We start from the raw sequence: 11,451 nt of genomic DNA, 5'->3' as shown, positions 1-11,451 counted from the left end.
AGGGTTTAAAATAGTAAGATAAATACGCAGATGCTATAGCAGCCCATAGCAGCAGATCGGAGTAACTTCCACCTCCAAATGTGATCATATGCAAGACTTTTTGGTAAGTAGCCACACACATGGCTTGCAAAATCTCAAGGCAAATGAATTCGGGATTTTTCAGGATGGCTGAGTGAGTGCAGGTAATATTTTAATGTAAGGATAACAATCAACTCGCGAATATTGAGCACACGCACAATACAGAACACGTGCAATAGGCGTAGGCAGCAGCTGAGGGAAGCCAGCAGCCATCCCTGCAGCGCAAGCAGCGCCTGCCCCGCCACCTAGCGGAGTGCGCCTGCGGGCTGCTTGTGCAGCGTAAGTCATGTATGAGTAATGCCAGGGGGATTTAAGGGCAACTTTTTTTGTGAGAAAAACTACTGTGCTGCTGTAAGTTTACTGTCTCTCTTCTGCTCTGTTAAGTGGTTTTCTTTTTAATATCTCAGCTTGATGCAGAACTCTGCTTTCCACTTAATCCTCTGTTTGTAGTGTCTCAATTAACTGCATAATTATAGGAACACAATTGGGTGTCATCTTAACCACCCTCTACTCCCCTCAACCCCCCGCTTCCCAAAGAAAGGAAAAAAAGCCACCACAAGTAGCCCCCACCAACCTAACCTAACACCCCCTCCTCTCAATGATTCTATACTCACTTCAGCTGTATTTCCTGTATGTATTTGTTATGTTATTAAGAGGCCATGGTAATATAATGCCATGTAACAAGGCAAAATTAAAGCACTTTAAATTCCTTTTATTACTCACTCGTACCAACTTGGTAAAGGTACTGAAAGTGGGAGAGAGGGAACATGCATTTCTAAAGACAGGCTTCGTAACTTAAAAATGATAGCAGTTGCTAAAATATAGAGCTGTTCTATGGAGAAACAGGTACAATAACAAACTGCACTGTGGTTCAGTTGTTAAACTGCTGCTGTCAGTCAATGTGATCCCTACCAGCTAACAATAAAAATGTTTTGACATGCAATCTTGTACACACTTCAATAATAGTTACCTAACTGGAATTTTCAGCCATTGAAATATTTCTTTTCCCGCTAGCTTAGAATCATGAAAATTTCAGTGTGCTACAAGTTCTGCTTTAAAGGGCACCCTGTCAATGACAGAGCCACCAGAACAACTCTGTAAATTGCATTGTACAGAAGAGCCGTGTAAAATACAACTGTTATATTTCATAATAAAAACCAGCTTATCATGAGGGACAGAGGGCTTTAGTGTCTAATAGAAAATACCATCGTGTAATGGGAAATGGAGGCCTCTCCCAGCTAAGCTCCATTCAGGCTTCAGTTGGAGCAGAAACGGGGCAGTGCTCACGCTCTGGGTGACCACAGAATTAATGTTGCTCAGCTTGTGCATATCCCTCACAACACCCAGCACGAGCAGAGGCTGATGCAGTGAGCGTGGCCACCACTCATCCCAGCTCAGGAAGGCAATGGAAAATACAGCTTTCCTCATGGCTCCCCACCACGCTCCTTCCTGCAGCCATGCAGTGATGTGGTTTCATCTCCCAGTGGAAGAGATCTGTGAATGATTTGGAGGTTCAGAGTTCAGAGGTGGTTTGGAAAAACACCCGGCGGGCTGCTACGCCCATGGGGGGAGCGTTCTTGTTGGATATGTTGTCTCTGGGTATTTCTGGCATTTCACCTCCTGACTGAAGTCAGGAAAACTCGAAGAAAGAAAAAAATATGGAAAACTACATCCAGACACTTCCAAAATTGGAAACTAGTTTCCTAATGTTTTGCCCAAAGCACAAGTTAGATCTTGTTTTAGCCACCCAGTCCTCCTTGGACTAGAAAATATTCGGTACAGTTTCCTTTCAGATATCTGATAAGCAGCATAAATAGCTACCTAAGAATCAAAGACATGACTAATTCCCATTCGTTAGAAATATGCAACATAAATAACTACTTGTTTCACTGCTCATTAATTACACTGGGATGCCTCCAGCTCTGTCACATGCATTCAGGTCTGCTTCCATGCTTTCTCCTTTGAATAAATCTAAATTGTCCTTCTGCAGGACTGCACCAGTGAGAAGAAACAGGAAAGGCTGCGAGTCATGGGCATCCCACTGTTTCTGCTGTGCTGATTCCTGGCGAAGTAGGAGGAGAACAAGGGCTCCAGCAGGTAAGATGCAGCCATCAATTTTGCTACTGTTGTAACAGCTTGTGTCTGAGGTACCATTCCCGGATTCTTAGGCCCTCAAATTTCAAACACAAAACAGGGAGTTTTGTAATTCACCTCACAGTAAAGATAAACACTGCTTAATGGATGGCTTTAATGCTGCCTTTCTGCTTCAAGGGTTTTTTGTTGGTCACTGCTGTAGCGCTCAAACTTGCCCCAGGGCTGCACGCAGGCTGCCATGCAGCCAAGGGCTTAGGAATCTGTGCCATTTGAGTTCATGCTGATTATGGTTTTTGACTGAAATACTGTGGTATTCTTTTTAAAGAAAATACTGAGTCACCAAAGCTTGCACTAACCTTGTAAATGCATCGGTTTTGAGAGGAAACGTTCTCAAGCAGATGAAATTCCTGTATAGAAAGGAAAAAAAATTCTTCAGTGATTAGGGCACTCGTGTATGGGAGCCATACAGTCAACAAAGAGCTGTTATTTATGAACTCGTCACTAAACCTGCAATGGAATTGAGCAGAGCAAGGATTTGAACCAGACTGTTCCCCCAGTCATTGGTTCATGGTCTCAGCGTATGCTTCCTTTTTTCCTACTCCAATTCTGCCTACCCCAATGTACTAGAAATGAATAAAATTAAAATTGGGCCATACATTAATATTCCCATCTTCCCATCTCTTCGCTGGGGTAAGCCTGCTTTTAAGTTTGCCCCTTAGTCATTTCTTCAAGACTACCCTGAAAGGAGGATTTTGTTTATCTTGAAAATGAAAGATGGTGGGAATGGTAACTTCCCCAATATTAATTGTATGAACAGAAAGTGGTGCTGTGAGATAAGAGGAAGTGCAAGATCTCAGTGCTCAAAATATTACCGAACTCTGTCATGAAAACAGATGTGCTCTCCTGCTTCTTTCTATGTATGGGGAATTTTCTCAAAGTCTTCAGATCAGACCTCTCTGACCACAAAGGCCAGAGTCTCATTCTTCCACTTTCTGCTTTTGAGAAAAGATAATAGTTTTTTGTTGACTTTTTTTTTCTTCTTCATCTTTTCTTTTGATTTTCTGGCAGCCTCACGTGGGCTCAGCACTGGAAGTAGGAGCTCGGAATTGCCCACTGCAGCCTCCTTTCTACAGCACTGCCATGGCCAGTGCAATGTGTTCAGGGGATCCTTGCAGGTAACGGGCTGAGCTGAGGGGTGCCAGCTGCTCCTTAATGTCAGCAGTACAAGGGCTACAAGGAAGGTCTGTGGGAAGCTAAGATTAGTTTTTAATCAATAATCATAAGTTCCTCTGTTCTGATCTTATGCCAGATCTTAGTGTTACTCTAATGAAAGCCATAGAAGACATAAACACACACAAACTTACTTAGCAAGGAAATCAAAAGATAATGGACATTTACAGCCAATAATCAAAACCATAACCAATTTGGCAGAGGAGTATTTTATATGACCAGTGATTTAGAAGGCTCCTACAGGTAAGCTACAGCAGCAATCCAGTCGAGGCACTGTGCCTGCCCCACCAGCTCTGGGAGTTACATGAGGTGGTGCCACTGCCCATCAGCCCCTGGAGCTGACTTGGTGCTGCAGAAACCTGTTGCTGTGCTGGGCCTTGTTACACAGGGCCAGCTCTCCTCCTAAACCATGCGGGGAATTCTAATAATTATACGTGTGTAAGTAGGAGGATAACTAAAACATACGTTACCAGGTTCTAGAAAAGCTCTGAATAGCTACCAGAGTTTTCTGTACTCGTACAGTCAACAAGGTACAGTTGGAAAGAGTACCGTAGTGAGATAGCAAAGGAACAAACAGGGAGGGAATGCTCACCTGTATCCAAAAATTTAGCCTTGCAATGAAAAGCTCCACAGAGGAGGGATCTCTGGAAAGAGATCTTTTGCTAGTCTTAGTCAGCCCTTAAATGGGGTCTAAGAGAGATGCAGCTAGGTTCCGCTCTTTCAGGTCACACAGCTGAATTGCCTTCATCTGTATTCCTAAAGCTGACCCAGTCCTTGCTTCAGCTGATCAACCAGTGGTTCAGGCCTTGATTCAACAATTCCCATACAGTACTTTATCCAAACACTAAACAACTGTACTGTGCCATTGGAGTAACATGAGAAGTTCTACATATTGAGAGATGACTGCATCAACTGCATGGGGTGCAGCTTCCAGCCCTGACTCCTGAAAGTCAAGGATGCTTCTCACAGGAGAGTTTTTGGGTGGTGGAGTGTGATTGTGAAATTTAGAGCTAGGCCTTAGGTACGATGGAGTTTCGTAGGTTGGTTGTAGCAGTTTTGTAGGTTGGTTTTGAAATCGTACTTTTACTTTGCTGATTAGGTGGTATCCATGGCCAGCAACTTGAACTACGCAACGTTAGAAGTGTGATGTGTCAGTGCTGGGTCAGAAGACAAGAGATGTCAGTGTCTGAACCACAGCTGTAATGCTGTACCTGGCCTTGGTTACATTGCTGAAGCTCTGTGGGGTGCAGTTCTTCTGTAGAAAATGGAAATGAGTGTTATTTACCTACCACTAAAGAGTGCTACAGCAGGCTGTTAGCTCCCCTGGATTGCCTATATGAAGGTGTACAAAACTGCTCAGAAAGCTCCACTAGCTAGTTGGAATTTGGACTCGCATTTTTTCAGCTCTGCTAACTAAATCCCAGTGTAATAATTGCAGATTCTTTGTCTGGTTCTTCTTTTGCATTTCATTGGAAAGGACCTTCTAATCTATGCACCAAGCTCAGCAGCAATGCAATCAGGAAAGGAACTGAACTTTAGGGCTTCTGTCAGTTTGCATTGGAAATAATTATGCAAAGGATTTTGAGATCTTGCTGTCTTCAAATGAGAAATGCACTTGAGTTTCAGTTTATCCTGGAATGCAACTTCAATTCAAATCTTTGCTTCACATACTATGATTTTGATTTTTCCTAATAAAAAAATTCAGGTGGAAATGATTAGAAATAGGAAGAAAACACCTAATTTGCAGAAAAATGCCTCGATGGTAGTGAAATGAGAGCGCCTGACACACTGCCTCATGGTCTTCATTCTTGCTCAGCTACAGTGAAGGCAGATTAGGCATAAATTACTCAGTGAGCAAATGCCTTGTTTTCTCTGTAACTCCACCTCTTTTGGGCATCCTGCCCTGTCCCCACCCCTTGCACTTGTCTGCATGTCTTAATGGCAGTATTCATGCAGCTGGTAATTTATGTGTCTGAGAGAGAAGATTTACACAGAGCCTTCCCTTCAGTTATTCAGAAAATGTGAGATACAACATGTGATTTGTTAGGTCCCAAACTCTAACTTAAAAGTCATGAACATCTTAATGGCTGGGCTCGAGCAAAAGAAGTTTTATATGTAATTACTTGAGCTAGAAGCTAGTTCTGAGATCCTCGCTTTACACCTAGTTACAAAAGTTTGTCTTCAAAATAAATACAATGCCTATTGTAACATAAGCACACAGTAATTTGGCTTGGCTGAAGCAGTTCAATGCGCTGCTCTAGAAGACAGACGGAGCTGATCTAGTTACGGAGACCTACTTGATTCAGTTGGTGTCTTGTGTCATAAACACGAATTGTTAATTTCATATTACTCATAACAGGCGCACTGTGAATGTTTGCAGCGTTTATAGGATATCAGTTACAAATGTGATTATACCAGCCATTCCTCAGGACTGACACCAGTTTCAAATTAGAAGCTGACAGGCCTCACCTGCTCCTGAGTTCACTGACAGGTCACCTTCTTGTCATTTTGGCTGTCCCCCCCCTCACAATGACATCTGTGTTCATAAAGGGACAACGAGGGACTCTAAGTTGTTAGAATTGTTGAAGAATAAGAATAAGGTGTCATCTACTCCAATAACGTAGTACTCAACTTTGGCCTTTCGGATGGCGTGATGCTTGTAGCACCTGACAATGTTTCCAGATACAAGAATAGCTGGATCGGAGGGGCAGCAGTTGTTCCCTCTTCTATGCACGGATGCTAGGCATTCAGCTCAGTGCTAGCCACAGAGTATAGACAATCTCAGAGTATTCAGCAAAGAGTTTCAAAATTCCTTTACTTTTTACATAAAGGAATAGCACATTAGCTTAAATTAAAATATTCAGAGTTATTACACATTCAGATTTCAAAACAACCTGTGAAAAGCAAAAGTTAAATACTGTTCAACGAACAATTAGATAAAATACATTTAAAGCTTTTTCAATTTTTGGACATTTGCATGAATCTCTGTGTACTGTGGGTGTAGATGCAAACTGTAATGTTATGTGGAATTATCTTAGCACTTAAAAACACATTTCTTCCTTACTAATGAAGATTTTTCACATTCACTAAATCTATCTAATGCAGTTGGGATAGGACACTCCAATTACTCTGCCTAGACACTTCTCAAAACTTGGAAAAAGGGCATCCACCTTCCAACACAGCTTCATAATTAGCTTATTTCTGTCAGTGAACACACAGAAATGTCAGATCCAAACAACCTCAAACCGTCCAGAATAGAGATTTGGGCTCCTCTGCATTTCAAGTTTACTCAGTAAGTGCAATACAAACCAATACATGCATGCCTCAAATGGATCAGCTGTAGATCTGTCTTCTTAATGTTTGGGTTTTACAGGAAGCTAAGCATGTGCATACATATAAGCCCACTGAAGTTGCCTGGCCCATTGCTGCTGTATGTAGAGAAGAAGGTCTGTGGGTGAGCTCCCACCTGTGGGGCATGAAAGTTTTTCTCCTGGCTGTTCCAGAGGCTGGACATGCTTACACTCATATTGAGCTCAGTTGTGTGCTGGTGGGAAAAGAGCAGAGACGTTCCTTAGAGGGTGGGAAAGGATAAACAAGATGTTGAATTGCACTTTGCCAAATGAGGGACTCAGAGCAGTCAAGGAAAAATCTTTTTTCTTTTTCCCTCACTAAATTAGACCTTTATTTTTGTCTTAGACACTGTGGCTAGCAGAACTGTGAGGACAGTCACAGTTATCATAGTTGCCATCATTCTCTGAAATCTGTCCTTGATTTTATTTTCTGCTTCAGGAAATATATTACAGTATTGTTATTTTATCTATATTAAGTAGACCTAAGGTCTGACTCTTCATGGTGTAAACAAGTATGACTTCAGGAAAGCATGCTGAATCACGCCATCTGTGTGTCTGAATCTTAATATAAAAAGGAACATGCTACTAGAGAGTAAACAGAAGTAAACATTTGTAATAGAAACTCCTGTTATCAACCCAGACACCCCCCTCTGGTGTTTAGTAGGAAAAAAAACCCACCTACAGTAGATTTACAGAAGCCACCACTTTTTTTTTTTTAATTGATTTGGATATTGATCATTTTTAATCTTCTTCTCAGAACAACCGGGAGATCTATTATAGCTTGAGCCAGCCATGAAAAGCAGGTCCGTTCTTTAACCTGCCCCAATTCACTTGGACATATTTTATATCTCCAGGGATTCAGCCACAAAGTCCATTAGAGCATCAGATGCAGTGAGGTCAAATCAATTGTCCATACTGCAGACAAGGTAACCATCATTTACTGTAATTCTCCCCCGTCATGGTAGAGGAGAGGAAAGGTTAAAAGCTGTATTACCATGAGGCTGTCTCATCTATCTTTCAGTATATTGGTAATACCTAAACATTGCTTAAAGAACTGAATGCGCAATCTTAAATCTGTGTTAAAATGGGTTTAGAGGTTAGATTTCCAAATTAAGAAATTTGCTAATGCTGATTTCTTCAAAGAAAAGCAGAAAGAATAAAAAATTTAAAACAAAAAGCTTAAAATATATAGTTGCATCTGACATAACTGATCCAAAGCTATACTGAACGTTCATCCCACAATGACCTGAATGACTGCTATTTATCCTTCCTATACATAGATATATTTACCTATGAAGTAATTTGCTGTCATCTCTTTAAGGTGGAGATGCTACGACAGTCCGAAAACAAAAGAGGAAGCAAATTCAGGATGTATATTTTTGCACTGTAAATCAAGTCCTTATGTGTTTGCACTCTAGGATGGGCAATAATAATTGACTGAAGCAATCACTGCTGTGGGAAAACAAACGTCCTGGCGGTGTTGCATCTGAAGGTCAAGCCTGATGACACGGTAAGCACCTGAACTCTCACTGACTCCTGGGGAGGCGGCCGATGAGCACCTCCCGGAGCTCGCCTGGCAGGGACAGATTTACACAGCTGCCGGGGCGGGGGGTGAGGATGCTTTTTCGCTCCCACCTCCTTCTGTTGGGTCTGCAAAGTCATTTGTTTCCATAACAGCACCATGTTCTTTCTGGCGCCTCTGCTCGGTATGTCAGCTGCGTGAAACCAGAGAGAAAAGGCACTTCTGAGCTGCCAGGGACCGTGCATCCCTCCTCCTTCAAACAATTGTGCCCTGATTCACTTCACACAAGCTGATGCACTGTTTGCATGTAGGGGAGCTGTGTCCACCTGCACACGTGTGAAAGCTGTAGCACTGTGGCCCAGATCTTTTTGCACAGTGCTGAAGCAGGAAGCAACAGACCCAGCTTTATTCACTTGAATTGCTTATTTGCCTTTTCTAGGTTAATCTTTTCTCTTTCCTTGGATTTCTTTGATCCTGGGATGTTTTCATTGAGAAAGTGATTGAAGAGGCATTTAGATTTTCTGTATTATGGAAATCTTTTCACAGCTGTCAGAATCGCTCATTTTGTCCTTCTGTTTCAGAAGCTAAGTTCTAAGCAAACATACACTGAAAATAGAGGCAAGGGAATAAGGAACAGAAAATAGTCATTCTTGTACAAGTGTGTATTTCTGAGGCTGACATATATGTTGACATATGTTCATGGTAACCGCCTTAGAGACAATGGGATGAACTTAGTGGTAGTGTAAGAGCTGATGATTCAGATTACAGATAATAAATATTTTCGTAAAGAAGCTTATTTGTAAAACTTAGAGTTTAACACTCAGCACAGTAAATTCCACTTTCAGGTAATGTGGGCATTGAATAACCATAAAAAGAAACTGGTAAAAGTTTTGTTTGTGCTGAAAGAGAGAGAAATGTACTTTAGATTAGGTGTTACATACCTTTCACTTAGCTGCTTTTCCTCTTCTGTTTCCTCTTTTCATGACTTACCTTAATACAGACTCTCTGGGCTCCTTTTCCTTAGTCTGTGTTGCCCATCACCTCTGAATTTCATCCCTATGAATATGTATTCACAGGTCTTTCACAACAGCGCAGACTGGCACTGTGGTATAAAATAAAAGTAGCATTCAATTATAAATTGTATATAAACCATAAATCTTTGCAAAGGTGATTACCAGAACAGCATTTTTTTAGATTTTATTTTGACGTAAATATTATGAAATCAATTAAGGCGAATGTAAAGCTGAGTAAGAAGTTCATCTAGAAGGAAGCAAAAGGTTAAAACTGTATATGTGCCTTCATAATAGCACAAAATTAGGACTATATGCACTTTGGTCTGTTGCTCTCCTTGTTCTGGAGCACATCTCAGATTACTTGCAGCTCAGTAGTACCCTCACTGCTGGTACATACTCTGCAATTCTAATTCGGGGAACGGCCCCCTGGGTTATTTAGCTGAAATTGGAGTCTCTAAAGGGATCAAACTTTGCTGTTTTTTGGCTTCAGTGGAGATCACAGCCCTGAATGGAATACCACTGAACATAACAGAAAGCCTTCGGATCTGGAAAAATGCTTACTGAAATCAATGAGAGGAAGGGAGCTTCAACTCCAATGGTTAACACTTCATTCTGGCCTTTTTCTCAGTAGATAAAAACATTGGCTTTGTAATGCCTACTCATTTTTTTAAGATCAATACGACAAGCCTAAATTGTCCAGTGAATGTGTGTGCTGTGTTAGCACTGCAAGTCATGTTAGACTTTTGAAAAAATGACTATTTGATTTTACAATAATTCCAGTCTGTGCAGCAAACAAATGTATTTTTAAGGAAATCTGTTTAACCAGGAAAATCACTAAGGAATTCCTCAGGAGTTATATATAGCTTTTAGTTGACAGACTTCCTTAAATAACTTCTTTTTTCTATGTCTATAGTAATTAAAACAAAAGTTATCCTTTGAGTATTTGTTGTTGGCAAGATGTATTTCGTTTAATTTTCTCCAAATGCTAAAGAGCTTTTTACATTTATGGGGAAGGAGTTTGGTCTTGTGGACATGAGAGAGATTCACATTCTTTGAATTTGCTATAAGGTAATATATTCCAGTATACGTCTCTGGTTCTCCTGGTCATTTTGAGGGAGTGCAGAAATTGCCTGCTCATTGCATCAGTAGTCACTGTCCTGGAAGCTGATTTAATGGCATGACAGCTGTAGCATTACAAATAACATCAGTTGTGGGGCTTTGGGGATAAAATTCCCCTCTAAGTAACCAAAGAAGGCAGTCCTGATTACAGAAAATGGTGACATTAAACAGAACTGCTCTGAATACATGCATGAAACAAGCGGAAGAGAAGTGCATTTGTAAGCAAGTCTTATCCTGGGTGCAGCTTGGGCTGTGTTAAAGCACTACTAATTTATTTTAAAGATGAAACACAAAAGCTCTCGTAGGAGGTTAGCAGGGGGCATCTTCATTTTTGAAAAGTAATGTACTCTTAAATGTTGAAATACATTTTAATGAGTGACATTGTACATCTATATTAAAATGTCTCGTGCAGTGTTATAGGCCACCAGAGAAGACTTGAGTAGGAAAAAAAGCATTGTCGTTGTGATTGAATGAATAACCATTAGCTTAGAAGGAACACACAAACTAAATCTAAATGCTTAATTAAATATTTTGGTATTTGCTCTGGGATTGATTTGTCAACAAGTGACTGATGGTTCTTGTTTTATACGCATCCATTACCTTGCTTATGAGTTTGTTAACTTCCTCAAATGATGGTTAAAAGATCAGTGTATATTTGACCAAACCAGAAAGGTGGTGAGAAAATGCAGCAAAATGAAACATTAACTGGAAGTTCTTCCGTTTTGCCACTTGTTCTTTTCAAACAAATGTGTCAGATTAATTGAAAGACAGAAATTTACCAAGATTTTCAAAGACAGAAAAGGAGTAGAAACATTTCTACGAATTAGAAGAAAAAAAACGTATTTCATTTTGCCTTCCTTGTCCTCAATTCCAGCCATGAATTTAGAATTAATATAGTCTGATTCTGAATCTGTAAGAGAAATTGGCTGTAAACAAAAGCAAACATTTATTTTCATTACTAAAGCTGAGGAAAATGTAATCTGTATGACAAAATTTATATAGTGTTGGAATAAAAACATTTTTTAATTAAAAAAATAGTATAACA

General features: G+C 40.5%; 1 long non-coding RNA gene across 2 annotated transcripts; it reads right to left on the bottom strand.

Moving 5' to 3' along the window:
* Nucleotides 1–1,492: 1,492 nt before the first annotated feature.
* On the bottom strand, nucleotides 1,493–11,413 carry LOC104912304. 2 transcript variants are annotated; one of them, XR_004160746.1, is made up of 4 exons: nucleotides 11,186–11,413; nucleotides 6,712–9,376; nucleotides 2,529–2,579; nucleotides 1,493–1,572 (listed from the first exon to the last, which is right to left on the bottom strand). It is a non-coding gene; the product is annotated as an uncharacterized LOC104912304 (long non-coding RNA). The 2 variants fall into 2 exon arrangements; XR_794567.2 differs by lacking the exons at nucleotides 1,493–1,572; nucleotides 2,529–2,579 and having other exon boundaries at nucleotides 2,586–6,946; nucleotides 9,265–9,376; nucleotides 11,186–11,405.
* Nucleotides 11,414–11,451: the final 38 nt, after the last annotated feature.

This window comes from Meleagris gallopavo, chromosome 10, assembly GCF_000146605.3.
Source record: "Meleagris gallopavo isolate NT-WF06-2002-E0010 breed Aviagen turkey brand Nicholas breeding stock chromosome 10, Turkey_5.1, whole genome shotgun sequence".
In the NCBI taxonomy this organism is placed as follows: Eukaryota; Metazoa; Chordata; class Aves; order Galliformes; family Phasianidae; genus Meleagris; species Meleagris gallopavo.
This window is presented reverse-complemented; position numbering and strand designations above follow the sequence as displayed.